This window comes from Diabrotica undecimpunctata, chromosome 7, assembly GCF_040954645.1.
Source record: "Diabrotica undecimpunctata isolate CICGRU chromosome 7, icDiaUnde3, whole genome shotgun sequence".
Classification (NCBI taxonomy): Eukaryota; Metazoa; Arthropoda; class Insecta; order Coleoptera; family Chrysomelidae; genus Diabrotica; species Diabrotica undecimpunctata.
This window is the reverse complement of record NC_092809.1, coordinates 90,127,960-90,149,591: the sequence shown is the minus strand read 5'-3', so window position 1 is coordinate 90,149,591 and position 21,632 is coordinate 90,127,960. Positions and strand designations below refer to the sequence as shown.

Below are 21,632 nucleotides of genomic sequence, written 5' to 3'. Positions count from 1 at the left end.
AAATAGTGTTAATGGAGTTTAGTTAAAAAACAAGATACCGAATGTAAGTTTACCTTCTTTTTTTATGAATAACAAAAATGAATATTATATTTCAAACAATCCACAATCCGATTCAGAACCTGATTCATTAAAATCAATGATTACAGGGAATATGTGACTGGCATCAATTATATCTTATATTTTAATAAAATGTGGTTCTAAAAAGAACCGTTTTAATACATATGAATATCTTCTAATTGAAAATAATTTAATAATTTTAATATTACTCTTTGTTCTTTCTCGGTATATCTGGGCATATTTAAAATATTTTTATGACAATAAATACAAAACTAAATTTTCACTGTAAAATGTCTGAAAATACTAACCTGGAATGACAATTATTTTATCAGTTGACATTGTCATAGTACTGTCACTATTGAGACCATCTGCGTCAAATTATATTTATGCGCATCATTGATTGGATATCTATTTAGCGCATTCTAAACTTCAACCAATTATATATCCGTAAGTAGAATTCGCTTTAATATGCAAATACCCGTGAACCATACATAATTTTCTAAGTTCTATGTATAATAATCACAGACTTACGTTTTTTTCTGTCACTTCTAGCTTAATGCGTTAGAGAGAATTCGATCAACTATGACGCACTGAAAGAAGGGTTTGGGATGAACTGTAAATAATTGGCCATTGTATATTCAATTTTGCATGCAGTTTTAATAAAAGACTTAACATATGAGTTACATATTTTGATTTAGTTACACTTCTGTGAGCTATTGTTTTTATTTTCAGGTGTAATTACTCATAAAAATTAAAAAAAGGAGTATTCCATCCTGGAACCTACCAACAAGGAGGTTCGATAGATCAATATCTTCACCTCAGAAGCAATCTAGAGCTACCAGAGTAGCTCGAAGATAAGCCCTTGTACATGAAAATGGCTGCTCAACCACATGGATAAAAGATACAATATCTACATCACCTGGACAAGATGAAGGGATAAATTTAATGAAGGAAATTTTGGTACTAGTACTTTGTCAACCATTTTCCATCCACTCCTGAATGTAGGTCTCTTCCAATTGCTTCAATCTTTCTCTATCTTGCGCCAATCTAATCTACTGTTTGCCTGCCACTGTTCTTACGTCATCTACCCATCTTTTTTGAGGTCTTCCCATGCTTCTTGTTGTCGTCCTTGGTCTCCATTCTAGAATTCTCCATGTCCACCTGTTGTCATTATATCGGACTACGTGACCTGCCCAGCGCCATTTCATTTTTGCAATTTCTTCCACAATATCCCTAATCTTCGTTCTACGTCTTATCTCGGTGTTTCTAATCTTGTCTCTTAGTGATATTCCAAGCATGATTCGTTCCATTGCTCTTTGAGTTGTTTCTAATTTTTTAGCAGATTTTTTGGTAAGGGCTACTGTCTCTGGGCTACAAACTGGTAGTATGCATGTGTTATACACCTTTTTCTTTAAATTTACAGGAATTGAGGTGTTTTTCAAGATATATGCTAATTTGCCGAAAGCGCCCCATGCCAGTTGTGTTCTTCTTTTAATTTCAGCATCTTGATTTGGTTTTCCTAGTTTGATAACATGACCTAGATATACATAATGTTCAACATTTTCTATGGTATGATTTTGTATTGTTATATTTGTCTGGTCTCGGCTCAGTATTTTTGTTTTGCTGTAGTTCATTTTTAAGCCTACCGCTCCTGAAACTGCGTTTAATTGTTTTCACATATCATTTAGTTCTTGGATATTATCGGCTATTAAAACTATGTCATCTGCGAATCGCAAGTGGTTTAAGTTATGATCCGTCGACGTTGATACCCTTATTGTTCCATTCTAGTTTCTTAAAAATGTCTTCTAGAGCAAGGGTAAATAGTTTGGGAGAGATGGTGTCTACTTGTCTTACTCCCCGTTGTAGTCTTATGGGATTAGTTTTTGTGCTTTCGTCCAGCTTTATCTGCATGGTGGCATTTTCATATATGTTTTTAGTGTATCTTGAATCTATACGTGCATTTTCTAGAGATTCAAGCACTGCCCATAATTCGATGGAATCGAATGCTTTATGGAAATCGACGAACGCCATATGAATTGGAACATTATACTCGGTGCATTTTTCTATCACCGTGTTCTTACGGTGTGCAAGTGGTCTATGGTACTAAAATGTTTTCTGAATCCAGCCTGCTCGATGGGTTGATAGAAATCGAGCTTATCTGTTAGGCGGTTGGTTATGATTTTAGTTAGTAATTTATACAGATGTGAGAACAAGGATATTGGTCGGTTATTCTCGATGTTTGCTTTGTCTCCTTTCTTGAATAGTAAAATGACTTCGGAGTTGTACCATTATTGAGGAATCTTCCCTTCATCAATTACTTTATTAAATAAAATATTTAATACCTATTCTATTTTTCTTCCACCTTTCCACCACAGAACTATCCTAAGTCACAAAATACAAATTTTACAGGAGAGCATTTTTCTATTTAATGTAAAACTAAACAAAAATTTTGAAAAAAAAAAATTGATTATCATGTAACTTTTTCAGCCTATTTTCGATAACGCTTATGTTTTTTACGATAAAATCAGTTAAACACAAATTTATGGACTTAGGATATCTTGCTCGTTATAGGTAATATGCTATGTCCACATATGTTTAAATGTGTTTAAATCGAGCCGGAACATAATGAACTTAGGCTACTTCTGATTTGTATATAGTGAGCTTAAGAAAGAAAATTAAAAACCAGAAACGAAATAAACAAATTTATTATTGAAACAAACAAACAAAAAATTTTAGGTAACTAAAATAGATATAATATAACACTAACTGTTAATTGCAAAAGTAATTTTTTTTAAATAAGGTACAAAAATCTTAATACTAGGTAAGTATTCAAAAAGAAATAAGTATGGATTCCTGAGGCATAAGGGCAATTATTATTACTCGGAATCATCTGTACGTAAAACTGAATAAGGTAAATCAGCATAAAAATCATGGTACTGGACGGGTATCACTTTCTTGTTACATAAAAATTGTAGATGTTCATGTTTTTTCTTAGTCAATGTAAGAAAATCTTTATATAACTGTTTCGGCTCAACATTATTTATATCGACATTAATTGACTTTCTACCTTTTTGTAATAAATCAATCATTTTATATTCCTCATGATAATCATGTTTGAAAAGAATTTTGTTCGGAAATTTGCTATTTGCCCCTATAATGCGTATCTTATTCAAATGTACTTTTTCGTTATTTACGTCACGATCCCAATTCAAAGTGATTTCTTGAGTAAGAGCTTTCAGATCCAGAAATTTTTCTTTGTCCATTTCGATCACATGATAAGGATTGTTTTTCTTGGCCGTTCGCACTAATGTATACCACTGATCAGGGGAAAATATGGGAATATGCTTAGATGCTCTCTCTATTACACTGTGCATCGAGTCCCCTTCGGTTTGCGTGTGTCCTTTCTCCAAGAAAGTATGTCTAATGACAATATTAAGCTTTTGTGCCAAGAAACTGTACATAGTGAAGAGGAATTTGTTTCTATTTTGGCCAGCGCAATTATCTGAGTAGAAGGAAAATTGCTTTGTCCCGCGGTCTACTTTATGGTTAATGAAATTGATTAAACAACTACCTATCTCCGAGCATCCCCTTTTTCCGTTGGACTCATACCACATGTAGCAGTAGCCTTCGCCGTTAGCCATATTAAATACCGTAAAATTATACGTCGATAATTTCAGTTTGTAATAAGTAAGGCCAATATTGCATTTTGGTACAGGTAGGATTAGTTCCAAATCGAAAACTGCTGCACATAATTCACTATTTAGCTTAGCTCCTTCTTTATCCGCATTTTTTAATTGTCGTGCAACCTCCTTGTTTCTAATATGTGACTGGTATTCTTCTTCCATTTTATTTTTCTCTTCCATTGTGCTTTCTGTATATTTGTTACATATATCACACATATCCTTTTTAGGGATGAAAAACGATACATTGTATTCAGTGTTAAATATTATTCTGTACATACTTTCAGTCGCAGGTTTAATATTCTTTTCTTCACAATATTCAAGATAGAGACCATACATCTTGGCTATGTTAAGTGTCGAAGGCAAAAAACGTTTAGATGTATTTTTCCGATAGTAGTGGCTTTCGACAGTTTCAAATAGATTAATGTGGTCTCTTATTGACTGCTTGACAGAATCATCTAGTTTAGAGTTTTTACATACTTTACCTCGACGATCTTCTGAAACTGTACCCGTACTTCCCATTTTTTTTATAACTGTTTTAACAACTTGGGCACTTATTCCTAATGTATAAAAAAAAAAGGTTTTACACACAACAGTTTTTTGTCCACGATTATAAAACATGTATTTGTAAGAAAATACCCGTTTCCTTCCTTTACTTTTGTCTGTGTTGCCTTCATTTTCAATATTGTTTTCCTCATCGCTCTCCTTTTTTTCATTAATTTCTCTCAAGCGTGTTCTGACCTTCTCTGTCAAATCTACATTGTTTGCAATGAAGTCACGTTGTCTGTTAATGTCTCCTAGTTGCCAATAACTTTCAAAAATCTGCCTTCTTTCTTCTTCTGAAATCTTTTCGCTGCATTTATTTCTACAATTAGTGCAAGCATTTTTCTGCTGTTTCTTTGCATGGACATTTCCTTTCCAATCGGCATATTGTTCACCACGATTACGGGATGCCTTAATTTTATTTCTTCTCCATTGACTTGGGTTTCTTTGTCTTTTGCGTGTGTTTAACTGCTTAGATGTCACCGAGGTACCTTGACTATCACCATCTAATAAACTTTCTTTATCTACTAGATCTTGATTTTGAAATGAGTAGTTTTCTTTTACTGGCTTATAATCAGGATCATTACTATCATCATCAGAAGCAAATAGATCTTCATCAGATTCAGACAGGAGTAAATCGTCCTCTAAAATATTGCGTTCATTTAGGGCCATATGGCTACTTCGAATTGATCGGAAATTTGAGCTATCTTTTATATTTGAATTAAGAATATTATCCAGTATATTACCAGATGGATATATTTGTATAACAGGTTTAATATGAAAAAAATATGTTGATGTTTCCCAAGGAACTAAGAAAGAAGGAGGACTTAAAATAACACTTTCTTGCATTAATCGAGCTACATCTTTATCTAAAGACACTTTTTTGTTTTGGACACCTACAAAATATTAGTATATAGTACGTAGATTTTACCAAAAATGAAATTTTCTGAATATTACCTAATTCTGTGTTTTCATCTGAAATTATGTGTGTGGCCAAAAGAGGTGGAGCTTGCAGCAACGCATTTTTATTCATCAGCTGAGTGCCACTTCTATTTATTTTTTCATAGGGAAATTCTAAAGTAAAATCGACAAATTAGAAGGGTGACTGAATTAAATAGAGTTTTCTGTGCTTTACCTGTTCTAGAAATTTCCTCATTTTTCTTATTAACTATCAAAGAAGGAAACGATTGTGACTTAGTTCTTTCAGCTGCACTTCTTTTATCTAGATTTTGGATGTCTACAATAAAAAATATATGAATTATAATTACGTTTTGAAATCTAATTTTTCCTCTTACCTGTCTTTAGAGTATCTTCAATTTTATTGTTGACAGACAACATTATCTTCTGAGTTCTGGAAGTCATTGTAAACATATAATTTAAATAATAATATCGTTTTTTTTATTTCGATACAAAGCAGAACTAACCTATGTCCGCAATTAATTAATACTTATAGGACTATACTTCGAAAATTGAAAGCAGAACTAGTCTATGTCCAAACTAAATACGGACTTAGTATAGATCACCTCTAAAAGTTACTTCTGCACTGAGAGTTAATACGTTGTACATATTAGGATAGTATAGAAAATTCTCATTAGGTGGGGATCGAGTGGAAGGGCGATAGGCTAGTTCTGCGCTCATATTCGGCACTCCGAATTAAAGATGATAGCGTTGAAAGTCAATTTTCGACAAAAATGGACTTAGGATAGTTCTGCATTCAATGAGCGATTTATTCGTTTTTAGTTGATTTAGGTCCATTCTTATTTCATAGTCGGTTATGTCCGGTATTTCTCTGAGCCGTATTGTTCGTTCAGTACGTCGTTGTTGTGGTTGTGTATTTGCCGAGTATAATTTAGTGTAGAATTTTTCAATGGCCTCGCTTATTTTCTTTCTGTCTCGGACGGTGACGTTTTTCTCATTTTTTATTTATATGATTTTTCTTGTGCCGTTTGAGTTTTTTACTTTGAGTACTTTCATATTGCAGTTATCTTGTATTGTTTTGGTTGTTTTCGTGTTTGAACATATTTTCTTAACCGATGTTGTTACAGTTACTTTTATTTTATTGGCTAGTCCGTTTATATCCATTTGTCTCAGTATCTCTACTGGTTTTAGTCTTGTGCTTAGCTCTTTTTGGTATTCCGTTTGTTTTTGAAATAGGACATCGGTGGTTGCATCGATGCTTTTGTCAGATCCTCGTAAAATGATTCAGCTTCCTCGTCTGTTGAGTTTCCTGTCGGTGCATATCCATGTATTATCTGTAAGCTGTATCTGCTGTTCAAAGCGATGGCAAGATATATGACTCTGATACTGCACAGAACTTCGTTACTTTATAGGGAGCTCGTTTGTTTATCAGGAACGCTACACCGCCTATGTGATGATTTTCTACGGAGTTTTTCTGATATAGGTGGTGACCAGATTTTAAGATGGTACATACTTCTCTTGGTAAGCGAGTTTCACACAGTCCAATTATATCTCATTTGATATTTGAGAGCTCTTGTTCTAGTTCATCAAGGTGTTCTTGGGTCCTCATAGTTCTTATATTGTAAGTGGCTATACGAAGCAATGATGGGTAGTTTTTCTTATTTGATTGTCGAATATTTGCCTCCCCCAGAATCCATGAGGCTGACTGATTGTTTAGTGTGAGATTCTGAGTGTTTAACTCTACTCACCTGGGGTAATTTCGTATTGATACTCGACATCTTCAACTTGGGAGGATTTAGCATATTTAAAACGCCACGCTTGCCAAGCGGGTTGGCGAGTGATTCTATACAATCCCTAAAATCAGGGGATTGCCACTTCCGCCATCCACGCCATACCGAAGGTATTCTTCTCCGCCGTGTCTGCCGTTGTGGACTTCATCATATAAAATACACGTTTGTAGCAAGTCAAAATAATATATATATATATATATATATATATATATAACATAATTTAACAACTTGAAAACTAAAGTTCATCTGACTATGGTAATCACCAGTTTTTAAATTTGATTTAAATTTTAAGTAGGACTTTTTTATGAACCCCATTTCTCCTCCTGCATGAACTATTATTAACCTCTGTCCTTTAGAGATAGGCTTACGCAAACGATCGTGAATGTGTGACAAGAGTATGTTTCGTCCATGTATACTATAGGACGATTTTCGTTTCTGTACCTCTTAATACTTCGCAAAAAAGCTATCTTTTTTTGTTGGATGTCAGGTTTTTCCATAAGCAATTTTTCTTTGTCTGAGTTTTTCGCCAACGAAAACCAATTTTATGTAATAATACTCTTCGTAAACTTTCATACGATCCTGTGTAATTAATTTCATTGACAAATTTCCTGTGTATGCCTCTCAACGTAGGAACTTTTTTTTCGTGGACGTGAAAATTTATTTCAAATCTCCGAAGAATTTCCTTATCCATATTATCCAACTTAGTTTTGGTCCCACTTTTTTGTCTTTTAATATTAGGTGTATGAAACGAATCACTTTCACCTTCTTCAACTGATCTCGTTTCCTTTGAAATTTGCTTTACAAAACCAACACTATCACCCGTTGCGCGCGAAACACGTTCTTTAATTTTCGTTAGTTCTATTATCGGATGTTTAGCCTCCGCTTCTCGTTTCATAAAATATATCACATTTGCTATAATTTCACGAGATTGACCACTCAAAACTTTACGATGAACTTTTGATTTAAATTCCATTGTAACGGAATCGGATTAATAAGTCCTACACCAGTGTAATTGATATGCGTCTGATCTGTTTGCTTCTGCTAACAAAATGGAACTGAGTATATTCGGGCTACTGACGGATCCTCCCCTCCAAATTTATATTCTTGTCAAAACTCAGAGACATTGCAATTCTTGACGAGCTGTACTAGTTTCCCGGGTCAGGAAACCCCTCAAATCTGCGGAGGGTAGGGATTGATTCATTTTCCCTGATAGGACTATCCAGAGGAGTTCATACCCGCTACCCTAAGTACTACCTAAGCGCTACCCGGTACTAGTGTGATAAGCCGGAAAGATGTCTACGGAGATGAAATTTATTTTAATGAATTCTGTTTCACTTACTAATGATTGTGCAATGATTTTTATTCGGTGGAAAACGTTCTTTTTGATGTAATTTCCATTTAAAATATGCTCGATTTTTAAAAGCCATCGCCATTATTCGCCATTATTTACCATGAAACAACAAGAAATGACAGGAATGACAACTGTTTCTTATGGTCAAGAGTGTTGCCATAGTTATTCAAAATTATGTTTTCTAATGAAAAATAAAAATTTACCTTAAAATTGGACTTTAAAATAACATTTTATTATTACCTACTTTTAATTGAAAATTATAGCTTCTTTTACAAGGGTCAGGTTAGATTTGGTTACGTTACTTTACGTTTAATTATCATGTTTTCTTATGAAAAATAAAATTTTTGATTTTTAATTATATTACAAAATTTTATTCTTATTACTGCTTTTTTTTACCAGCGTTAGGTTAGATTTGGTCACGTTGTTTAGTTTTAATGTCATGTTTTCTTATGAAATATAAAAATTTTAATTTTTAATTATATTATAACTGCTTATATTACTGCTTTTTTATCAGTGTTAGGTTAGATTTGGTTTATTTGTTTACATTCTTAATAATAAAATGTAAAAGAAAATATGAATTTTATAGTAATAAATATTGTGGGATTCACAGAGTAATTTATGTATATATAATACATGTAGTATTTTAAATAAATCCATATTGGGGGATTCCCAGATAGACTTTTAACGGTTAGGTGTCAATCTACGAATTCTCTGTGAACCTATATTTTTTTATAACGCGCAATATCAAAACGAAAATACCCGACCTTAATCGAACTGAATGAAATTTTCTTATAGCTGCGTTGCCGTCTAGACGATAAAAGATAATTTCATATGAAAATAAGGATACATTTTGCATTAAAGTGTACTATAGATTTGCAATATTTTTGCAAACATCTAAATTTGGCAATTGTGTTTAAAATATTGGTGGGGAATAGGTGGGGCATTTTCAACTCATTTCTTGTTTGTTCGTCACGAAAGGAAGACAAAATGGAGTATGGTGGATGTAAATTAAGGTTTACGGAAAGTTTCGCATTGTGTTTGAATAACGGTAGTGCCCTAGATTTTATGATCAAACACGGTGTTATTAAAGACAAAATGGTGTGTCGGTGCGGCAATGAGTTGAGTTGCCGAAAGTAGGTTTAAATGTAATAAACTTGTCCCAAGAAAAAAAAAAGCACACAAAAGTGTGGATTTAGTCTATCGGCAAAGGAAGGGACCTTTTTGGAATCAAGTAAATTGCCGGTAGAGAAAATATTTATGTTGGTGGCAACTTTATTACATTTAAAGCCGCCTAGGCAAGAATTCGTAAATGACGAGTTTGGGATTTCTTCCAAGACGATGGTTAACTGGTACTCGTTTTGCACGTGGTTATTAAGATTGCATCCACATGTTTATTAAGGTAAGTAATTTTCATGAAATTTTTAGATCTTTTAAAAGTTAAAACTGGCAACAATGTCAAATGTTAATAAAATTTAACTTCTTGCGCATGGCCGTCATATTGTTTTGAAATATTAAAAATCTTGATTATTTTAAACAATTTCACGCATTTTTTCGTAATTTAACAGTAAAAAACAGTGATATTTAATATGTTTTAGTTACGTTTTTTTTATTAAGACATGAATATATACTTTTCTTTGCTTTTTGTGTAATTTTTTTTTGGTTCATAATACCTTTTTTGGTATTTTTTCTGTATTTTTTGATTATTTGGGCACTTTTACTATTTTACAGCAAAGAAAACATTAAAATTTGAGGGTTTTTTTCACTTTTTCGGCTAAGGCCACAAAATATTGGGCATTTTTGAGGAGTTCCGGCTTACTAAATAATCACCTCAATAATAAATGAATGTAGAAAACCCACATTGGAAGATATACTGAAAACAACTAGATATCGTCGGTACACAGCCAAAGTGGCGTATCTGAAAATTTGACGTTTTGAGAAAATTGGATTTGAATTTTGTTGCAACTTTTAAGCTTGCTTTTTTCTTATCTTAGTTGGGCGTATTCTATTCATTTGGCACTATTACACAGGCACTATTATTATTATTAAATTTTATAAGTCAAAAACTTAACCAAAAAAGACAAACATTTTGAAATTAAAAAAAAAAAACTGGACGTTGTGTTAGATACGTCAGTTTGGCTTTGTAATGTAATTTTTGCCAAGGACTTAGGTCAAGTATTTAGGGATCAAAATAACAATTAATACTTTATAAAAATATGTTTATTTTAAAAAGGAGAGTTATTTAGGATAATATTTTCACAAATTAATAAGTAAAATAAAATATGCATTTAATCTTCATGATCGGTGTCTTCAGTGGCATCTGGTTCTGGCAGACAGTCTCTCTCATTAGCAGCAACGTTTAATAAGTTGTAAAAATTTTCGTAAATCTTTGGAATTGTTCGCATACATGCTCAACAGATCTTTTTGTTTAGCTATTGATATTGGAAGGTTTCTGTCAAATGCTTTGGCAATATTTTTATTGTATTGTTGTGATGGTTTGACGATAAATCCCTCAGTGAAATCCAAACGGAAATCAGTTTTGTATGACACTTTTACTCCTTCCTCAGACTTAGAGTACCTCACGTGGCATATTTTTCTCCAGGGTAAGCCTCGTAATTTTGCCTTGTATAATGACTTGAAGTCCAAAAACTCATCAAAACTCATTTCTGTTACTTGAAAAGGACTGGGTTTATTCCTCGCACTTCGAATTACTTGGGCCCATTCTTCCGGAGTGTACACAGGAATGTGTTTAGACTTCTTCTCTATTTTTGAGTGAATACTGTCACACTCCATTTCAGTATGCCCAGTTTCAAAAAATTTATGGTTTATCATTGTTAGTTCATTACTTTCGCTCAATAAATTTATAATCATTGTGGAAAAAATGTAGTTTTTTTGTTGCCCTCCGCAACTATCCGACATCGTGTTAACAGTAGTGATATTTTCTTGATGTAAAATATATTTCCTAATGCAGGTTGCGATTTCGTTGGTTCCTCTTCGTCCATTACTCTCGTCCCATAAAAAACACATAACTTCTTGGTTACCAAGATTATAAACTGTTAAATTGTAAACTGCAAACTTTCGAAGATAAAAAATCTGACCTGCTGGTCCTTTTGGCGTATTCAGTACTGCCTGTAGATCAAAATTAAAAGAGAGAGTTCTTTCTTCAGATTAAGCCATTTTTTTATCCTTATCCCGTTCACCTCGAGCATCATCTCGTTTTTGGAGGTGCAGTCTGAATTCCTCCTGCATCTCTGCAGTGCTTTCACTCGCACTATGAAAATTTAAGCACTTCCTGCACTGGTCCTTTTTTGGAACGAAAAATCCAAGATTATAATCATTAAAAACCTGTCTGTATTTTTCCAAACTGACAGGATTATTTGGATTTTTTTCTACAAACATTCTGTACATTATAGAAATGTTTAAGGACGAATCTAAATATTTTTTGGAGCTTTTTCTACAGTAATGGGTCGAGCACTTTTTAATAAACCTTTGCTTCCTATGTATTTCTCACCCCTCAAACGGCTGGATTTTCTAATATTTTTCTTCCAAAGCGCCGGATTACACTTCTTTTTTGGCGGAAATTCGTTACCTGCAAAAAACAAAGGACAATATTTAAAAAAAAAACAAACCTTTATTAACAAGAAATAAAATTGCGCATATTTTATCAACTTTCCATACCTGATAATTCTTTGGATTCATGTACTATTGGGTTGTTCTGTACCTCTTCTTCCTCTCGTCTTTCTTTATGCTCTAGTTGGATTATGTTAGCATCATTTAAATTAATATCACCTAAACTAATCTCATCTTGTTTGTCGCATGGTAGTTGTGCATTAGATTCCTTAGATTCCAGTATTATTAAAATACTATTATCAATATTGCTATTATTTTCTTCTCTACTAAGAATCCCTGTCATGTCATCTACTACATAAATCTAAAACAAAAGCAAATTATTTAGATTTAATGATAGTAGATCACAATCAAACAATACTATTATTATTAGATAACAAAAATAAACCAGAATGAAGCGTAACAAATATATTTACCGCATGCTCGTCATCTTTATTATCGAGTAAAATATTTGTATCGATGTCGTCAGGTTCAATACTTGTCATTAGATAATCTTCCTGGCCAAGTTCCTCCTCTGTAAAACTACCTATGGCAGATTCCTAAAAAAGTAGGTATCTATAGGTACATTGATTTCAACTTCACCTTGAGTTATAACTTAGAAGTAGTGGTAAAATTACCTTACCTTTCCTTCGATTTGAACTGGTAGTTGTGTAATGTCAACTACTACGTTTTCCATTTCGTTTAGTTGGGCTTGTAAGACAGTTTTTGAGGAAATGTTATGTTTTCCTCTCTCTGACAAAGGAACGTCCTGTGTGTGTGTGTGTGTGTGTGTGTGTGTGTGTGTGTGTGTGTGTGTGTGTGTGTGTGTGTGTGTGTGTGTGTGTGTGTGTGTAGAACATTCCAGATTTTCCAAGGAAGTCTACAAAGCAGCAGTCGCAAATTAATTATTAAAAAATCTACATTAGATGGAAAAAAGTCTGAAAATTGTATTATCTTACAACATTTTCTTGGCTCCTACTATTACCCTGTTTTAAAGTCTGAGATTGAATAGTATTTCTTTCAGCTGAAACATCGGCATCATTTAATTTTGTTTTATCTAATTCAACATTGTTAGTGTCCACATAGTCATTATCCGTTGAATTTTCACATGATTTCTACAAAATGATAATTAATTTACTTATTTTATTTAACAATATTCGGAATTAGGAAACTTTTTAATAGGTACTCACTTTCTTTCTACAAAGTTGAAGCATAACCTCTGATCTTCTTTTCACCCCACCATGCATTGGTTGGTATCTTTTCATTCTTACTAGTATGAATTAATACGTAAAGGTATTAAAAAGTAATATTTTTTATGGCCACTAAATAGTACAAAACAAACAATAAAACACGAAATAAACTCAACATATTTGTACACTGGACAAAATCAACCGTTAGATACGTCGACTTAACAAGATTATAATAAGTATTGTTGCACGAGGTTGCCGTGACAGTTACAATGACACAATGACGCATCGATACATACGCCACTTTGGTTTTGAAAGGAACCTTGAGTTATCACTAGACTGAAATGGCGTATGTATATGTTTCATTTTGGTTTTGAAAATCACCATTCGTTTTGCTATACGCCAAATGAGAATTGAGGTTTAAAATCATTTTCATAACTAAATTCAATTACGTCGTTCTGGCATTGCGAAGAAAACGTAAAATAATGTAAACATGCAACAAAACCCCAAACTAGCCAAATTTGCAGATACTCCACTTTGGCTTTGTACCGACGATATGTGAATGTATTCACAGGGATTTAGACAATTATTCTACTTGATAAAATATGTTTAGATGCCAGTATACTAGAAAAGAAAGATGCCAAACTTTTACACTTATCATTACGGCAGCATATAATATACTCCATTCGTTTAGCTCGGGCATATTTTGACAGATTCATTGTCGGAAACCTACAACACAACAATTCCTATTTCTCAGTATTAATAGCTCAAGTATACTACTAATGCAGACTTCTTTCTTTGAAAAAAAGAAGAATTATTCTAAATAGTGGAAGTGTATACTAACCCCATAACATTTTGGGTAGTATATATTTAAAAGATATATTTTAATTGGTATAATTTAACATAACTATTTATTATATATGATGCAAATAAATAAATATTGATTGTCGGTAATTTATAAAGTTCTATTTTATATACTATTTAGTTTGTTTACTATTAATATTGGCTATAAGTACGTGTGCTTGGTTGTATAGAAATTTCCAGCCACTTCGTCTGTCAAAAAGTAACTAACTTCGCAAAAAAATAATTACTAAATTCACTATACTGTATTTTTATGTATGAGAGAGTAATAAAACAATAAATTATGTATGCAAATCCCTAAACTGTTGATACGGGTGACTCAATGAAAAACAGATATTTGTCAACAAGTTTACAGAAGTATATAGGAAAACAATTTTAAATTGACTATGGCCACCAGGTATAAAGGTTGGAGCAGAATAGAATACAATAGTTGTGAGGGTTACTAATCCCTAAATAAGGTTGCCAGTGTCGGAGTGATGGAGGTTAACAGGTACTAATGAATTTGCAAGAAATGTAAGATGTTTATTTTATTGGTTATATATAACCAATAAAAGTTTTATAAGTACCTACCTATTTGCAAAACAAAGTTTAATTCTTTAGATAAAATAAAACGTTTTATTTTATCTGAAATGAGTGCATTCCACGAAGTAAGGGTTTCAACAATCAAACATTTAATTCTTTAATTCCAGAAATCTACGACAGTAATTGACTAGATAATTACCTTCTAAACTTATTCCACAGAAAATGTGATAGTGGGTTTTTCCAGTTTGTAGGAAGGTCCAAGTGGCGTATTCAAAATTCTTAACAGTTCACTAAAAGTAGGTACTTCAGTTGCAAGGTGCAGTTTATTGTGTATACTAGTGTTATGGAAAATTTGGAAGTGCCGTGTAAACGCCGAAAAATTGGTCCTTTAACAGTTAATGAAAAAACATTAATATTTAATTGTTTTAAATCATTTACAGACAAACGTTTATGTGAAAGTGTTGATGAGACCGTTGAGTTAGTCAGCAGTACACTTGGTGTTGGGAAATCTACGATTTACAGAGTTATTAAAGAAGAGAAATGTGGTAGTTTTCAAATGCCACGTAATGCTCCAGGGAAACCAAAATTTCAAATAGAATATCATTTTAAAGAAGGACTTCGACGGAAAGTGCATGCATTCTTCTTTAGACAAGAATTTCCAACATTGGATAAAGTTCTTGTCTCAGTTCGTGATGATAAGGATTACCCAGAAATGAGTCGAAGTACGTTATGGAAACTTTTAAAAGAAATAGGCTTCCGCTGGAAAAAGAATCCCAGAAAGTCTATTTTATTAGAAAGAAGCGATATTGTCATATGGAGAAGACATTTTCTAAGAACCATAAAGGAAATGAGAAACCAAAAAAGAAAAATATTTTATCTTGATAAAACATGGATTAACGAGGGTCATACACCAAATAAATTTTGGCAGGATGAAACTGTTACAAGTCAAAGGCACGCTTTTGTAAATAACTTATCTACTGGTTTAAACCCACCATCAGGAAAGGGACGCAGGCTGATAATAGTACACATTGGCAGTTCAGACGGTTTTGTTGAAGGTGGTTTATTAACTTTTGAATCAACTCGTACCGGTGACTACCATGAAGACATGAACGCTGATGTCTTTCAAGAATGGTTCGAACAAATGATAGATCTTCTTCCTAAGAACTGTGTAATAGTAATGGATAATGCAAGTTATCACTCCAGACTTATAGACGGACTGCCCACAACCAAGTGGTTAAAAAAAGACTTGCAGAATTGGCTGAGTTCAAAAAATATTACGTACCATCCCGGATCTATAAGAAAGGAACTTTATTCGTTGTGTGCCCTTCATAAAGAAAAATTTACAAAATACGAAATTGATGAAATTGCCAAAAATCGTGGAATGACAGTACTTAGATCCCCACCATATCATTGTGAATTAAACCCGACTGAACTGGTATGGGCACAGATAAAGAGTGAAGTTTCAAGAAAAAATACCACTTTTAAAATTCATGATGTTAAACAGTTGTTTTTGGAGGCCGTAAATAATGTAAAACCTGAAAACTGGGAAAAGGCAGTAAATCACACTATTAAAGAAGAGGAAAAAATGTGGAAGCTGGACAATATTACTGATAAAATGATCGAGCCAGTTATTATAAATCTTGGTTCTGAAAGTTCATCTTCTGAATCTGATTTGGATTTGTAACAAGTAGCTGTAAGTTTTATATTAATATTTTTATTCATCTATTTAACATACCTTAGACGGTTTTAAAAACTCTTTTTCTCTTTTGTAATTTTTAAAAATTAAAAAAAAATGTGAATTTTTTAAAACCCTTTTTAATGTAGGCCAGTCAGTTCTAATATAGTGTGTGATAAAAGAGGTCACTTTTGTTTACATACACATAACACTTTATAACACTGAAATAATTCATTTATTTTTTACAATTATTCAAAGTAATTTTTCAATTAATCTTGAGCACGCCCATGGAGTGGTCGGAGGTACCAGTTAAAATTATGCTAATTACTCTCTCGTTCATAAAAATAAACTATAGACAATTCGGACTGGAGATAGCGAACCGAGTATACTAGTGTTTGTAAAGTTAAAAATTGACCTTTCGTTTAGATGTTTATTTGTATTTTTGTATAAAAGTATCTTAATACCCGAATAATACTTGATTGCACAGATATTCCTATGGAAAAAATAGGTGTTTAAAGTGCCACATAATGTTCTATTCATATTATAAAGGTGAGCACACACTAAAAGTACTTATTGGTATTGCACCTTCAGGTTTGATTACATTTGTAAGCCAAGTATGTGGGGGTAGAACTTCAAAACAAAGCAATTCTCAGCCCAAGATATCAACTGCTGAAATAGCTGCAGCTCGTGTTCGTGTAGAAAGGACAATTCAACGAATGAAAATTTTTAAAGTTCTTAAAGGATGAATCAATTTATATATAGACTCAATTGTAAATATTATTGCATTAATTGTAAATCTTGCCACACCAATTCTTAATTTTGATAAATATACAATTTGAGCTGTTTTAAAATTACATTTTATGTGTTTAATTCTTTAACATTGTGTTACGTTGTCTCTGTGGGCTTTTAATAATATTGACGACCAGTTTCTTTTTAATACCTATCTTTTATTACAGACCAACTAAACTTAATACATGATTATATCTAACGAGCCATCTTTTTTCCCTCCTGTCCGCTATCCATCTCCTTCACCTGTCACTCATGTTAAGGTAGGTTTACAAATATTAAGGTAGGTTCACATAACATAACACAATCTGTGCTATTCTATAACGTTCCTCAGATCGAATCGAAATGCTCCAGTCGAATCGAAATCTTTGTGAATCGTAATGTTTCACATCGATCACTGCTTGGATCGGTATTCTATAACCCGGGTCGAAGAAAACACAAATCGAAAACATTGATTTCGATTTCCCTCGGTTTAAAAACAGTGGCAACGTCGAATTTTATAGGGAATGACAGATTGATAGATAAATTTGAATTTGAATCCATTTTTTAAATTAATTATAAAATCTCAATGGCTACTCCAAGCAAGAAGAAAGTATCTGTAGAACAACTAAATTATATGGTGGATTTTTTTACAAAAAATAAAATTTTGCTTCACGGAAAAACCAAGCCTTCAGAAGCTAACAACAAGCTTGTTGAAAAATTATGGGATGAGCTTACTTTATCTTTAAATGCTATGGGTTGTGGTCCCAGCAAATTAAAATTGCAATGGAAAAAGGTAATTAGTTGTGTTTAATATTATACAGTATTATATAAAGATTTGGTAATACAGGCACCTATTAAATTTATGATTGTTTTTAGACTTTTATTGACTGGAAAAGCCATACCAAGAAAAAGGCCCGTGATGCTATTAGAGCTAAAAATAAGACGGGCGGGGGTGAAGCAGGCTCAAAAATATTAACTCCTGTAGAGGAGAAACTAATGGCTGCCCTGTCATATATTACAGTTACGGGGGCAGATGTAAATGAGATAGGTATTAATATGAATTCAAACAGCGAATCACTGGAAGTAATACAGGATAATAATAGCCCACCTGAATGCCTAGTATTTGAAGTTGTCGAGGAAACCCAAAATTTTGAACAAATTGCTGGGGCCACAGAGGGTTGCAGCACAATAAATCCTGGGAGAGGAAACGTTGACAATGAAGAATTTCTGCAATATTTGGGTCGATCTGTGAACCCTTCTCATAAATTAAAAAAAAATCTATTGTAAAAGGTACGCTGCATTTCAGTAGAAAGTGATTTTTGTTTGTAATTTAAATTAAAAAATTGTGTAAATGTGCAACACAGTATTTTATTTTTTCAGGAAAGTCATCCAATTTGCAGAAAGCGGCAGAAGCCTATATGGAAGGACAAAAGCAGACTGCCGATATAATTAATAAATTAATTGATTCTGCGGCTAAGACTGAGACTGGCAATAAATATAAGGAAAAAGAACTTCAATTAAAGGAATTAGAATTAAATATACGCTTACTAGAAGCTAAAAATAAATCTAGGGAATTAGACTTAAGGCATAGAGAAATTAGGATTAGGGAAGTAGAATTAGGACTTAATGTTGCAGATGATGATGCACAAAGTGATACTTCTGTTGACAACCTTTTTACAACAACATTTTAGGCAAATGTATATTTATCTATTCTGTTACTGTGAGAAGTGTCCAACATATATAATTTTAGATATAGGTAGTAAAATAATGTAAATAGTTAAAATATATATAGGTAGCAATTATTATTTTATTTTAGTATTATGACTTGCTGAATAAATAAATAAAATACACATTTTTTTACCGGTTTATTTATTTTTTAAAAATACATAAAAACTTTTTTTTATAAAATTCCTTTATAAAATATATAATAATAAAAACCCTATCGGGCTACATCACAGAACGTTTTCGAAATTAATATTCCATCATCAGTACTATCTGGATGTACATGTTTGAAGCCACTAAATATGTGGGTAAAAACCCTTTAAATATTATTTGATTAACTTTGAGTTACATTTTTTAAAATTATAAACTATAATGTTTAAGTTACAAAAGGAATTAATTACATGGCAACACAAGACTACACTGGGGTTGCTATTCCTTAGATGAAGTGTCTGTGAGGACTTGTGTTGATAGCAACTGCTATACATAAAAACATTTATTTACACAACATTAAACATAAAAGAATGATAATAGGTCAAAAATTCAACTAATATATCCGGTGCACTTTAACTTCAAGGGTCTATTTGATAAAAAAAAAATAAAAAATACAAATTTTAAATCTTAATTGAAATAATTTCGTATTAACTGACTTCTTACTCTTCTGCCAGCAGCCAATCTATCATCTTCTGGTACTACAACAAAAATACAAATTTAAGTTTTATACAAAAGTATGTTAATTTTTATTATGCTTTCTAAACACCGTCAAGAAATCGCCGAAAACACCGTCAAACATTGTCAAGCAACAGCAAACTTACAATTATTTTGTTGTAAATTTTCCTCCAGGTCATTTACAAATAGATGTTCGTCTGGCTCTATATTGTTTGACACAAGAATGTTATGTAATACACAACATGCATTAAATATATGGGCAGCTCTGACAGGACTGTAATGCAAAACTCTATGCTTTAATAGGCAACGAAAACGCATTTTTAACACTCCATTGCACCGTTCAATACAGTTTCTTACTGTGGTATGTGCAGAAGTATATCTTCCTTCTGGAGTATTTTGTTGAGCTCCTTCTATTGGAGTTAGTAGCCAAGGCTGTAAAGGATAGCCAGAATCACTTAAAAATATATTTAACAATTATTTATTCAAAAAACAAGTTTAGTATGGATACCTAACAACCAGAATCCTCGTTCGTCATGATTGTATCTTTCTTCCATATGTAAAGAAATTCTAGACATGTTCCATATGGCTGAATCATGCATGGATCCAGAATATCTTGCATTGCAATTCAAAATTTTCAAATTTGAGTCACATATCTAAGCAAAATATAAGTTAGTGGTTGTCCTAAATTTATGAAATTTTAATACATACCAGTTGGCAATTAATACTGTAAAATCCCTTTCTGTTCAGGTATGCAAAACCTGGATGTATAGGATGATCTACAGCAGGTGCCACTATAGCAATATGTGTGCAGTCAATGCACCCTATTACTCCTGGGAAGTTAAATTTGGCCATAAAGCTAAAATTTAAACCATATTTTTAACAATTTCTGATCAACCAGATTAACAGATTCAAATAAGTAAATATAATTACCCTTGAGTTATTATGTGTTTCTCTTCTATTGTACTGGGAAATTTAATGTACCTTTTACTTATTTGAGTTGAAAGTATTTCAATAACATTTTTTATATATCGACTAACTATTGACTGACTCATACCCAATAAAAAGTCTTGTCCAACACCTTTTTGATAATTGCCTTGGCCATAAAAATGTAAAGCACACAAAACCTGAAAGCAAACTTATTTAAATACCTCATATAACTTAGTATATACAAGTATACTTTATTATAGTACACATAACAATATTTAATGAATAAGTTATATCTTAAGTTGCTTTACCTTTAAATGATTCGGTACATGTGTAATTCTTTTTTTCTCGGCCAAAAAAGGTTCAATTTCATTTATAAGGTCCATTGCTATTTCTTTAGGCAAACGGTACAAGCCCTTAAACAAGTCTTCAGGGATTTCGAAAGGATTACTTGCATCCCTAACAGTTCGTCTTTGAAGATTGAATATTTGCCTACAGAAACAAAAAAATAATTGATAAACAAATACACATGTATCTTTTAAAATATTTCCGATACAAAAAGTTATACCTATATCACATTTTTTTTATTACAAAATGTTCTATTTACCTTTGTAATTCTTCTTCAATTTCAATTCCAAGATTGATACCGAAATTAAATTGAAAATCCATAATGAAACTTAGGAATACAATTTTAATTCAAATATAAAAATAAAATTTGAAGTTTTAGCAAATCAAATTTCGATATCGAAAAGTCATTTCGACAGAATAAACGCTGTCGAAATCAATTTCGATTTACGATTTCGATTGTAGAAATGAAAAAAGTTATGGAATATCATTTAGGACCATTTCTATTCGACTTGACAATTTCGATTCGATTTTACTCATTTCTATCATCGAAATGAGTTACGGAATAGGTCTGATTGTATTCCTTTTACACTAATAAAAAGCCAAAAAATCAAATATATTAAAAATAAAATTTATCCTAATTATACATATTACACTAAACATGTCAAATTTTATAAAAATATGCATTTTTAATTACTGACAACATCTCTCCTGTGGAGTGGGTGTCAAATGGTATTTCAATTATAATACTGGATTTATTATAGGAGCAATATATGACAAAGTGACAGAGATCTAATCCACTTAACATCTGCAATTGTACTTGGCCATAATATTGATGGTTGGTCTTTAAACTTAATTTTATCTCATGTATATTCAGGTATTTTAAGTCTTCTATCACATCACAGCAAGTTCTGGTTTTGCCTGCAAAAGGACACTTCACCTCTACACAACATTTTTGTCTACTATTCCATCAATACTTACACCCAACCATGAAGCACTTCTTGATGGTACAATAATGCC

General features: G+C 32.3%; 1 long non-coding RNA gene across 1 annotated transcript; it reads right to left on the bottom strand.

Moving 5' to 3' along the window:
• Positions 1-19,933: 19,933 nt before the first annotated feature.
• Positions 19,934-20,712, bottom strand: LOC140446845 (uncharacterized). Its single transcript, XR_011951519.1, has 3 exons — positions 20,579-20,712; positions 20,274-20,467; positions 19,934-20,199 (listed from the first exon to the last, which is right to left on the bottom strand). It is a non-coding gene; the product is annotated as an uncharacterized lncRNA (long non-coding RNA).
• Between the last annotated feature and the right edge of the window lie 920 nt (positions 20,713-21,632).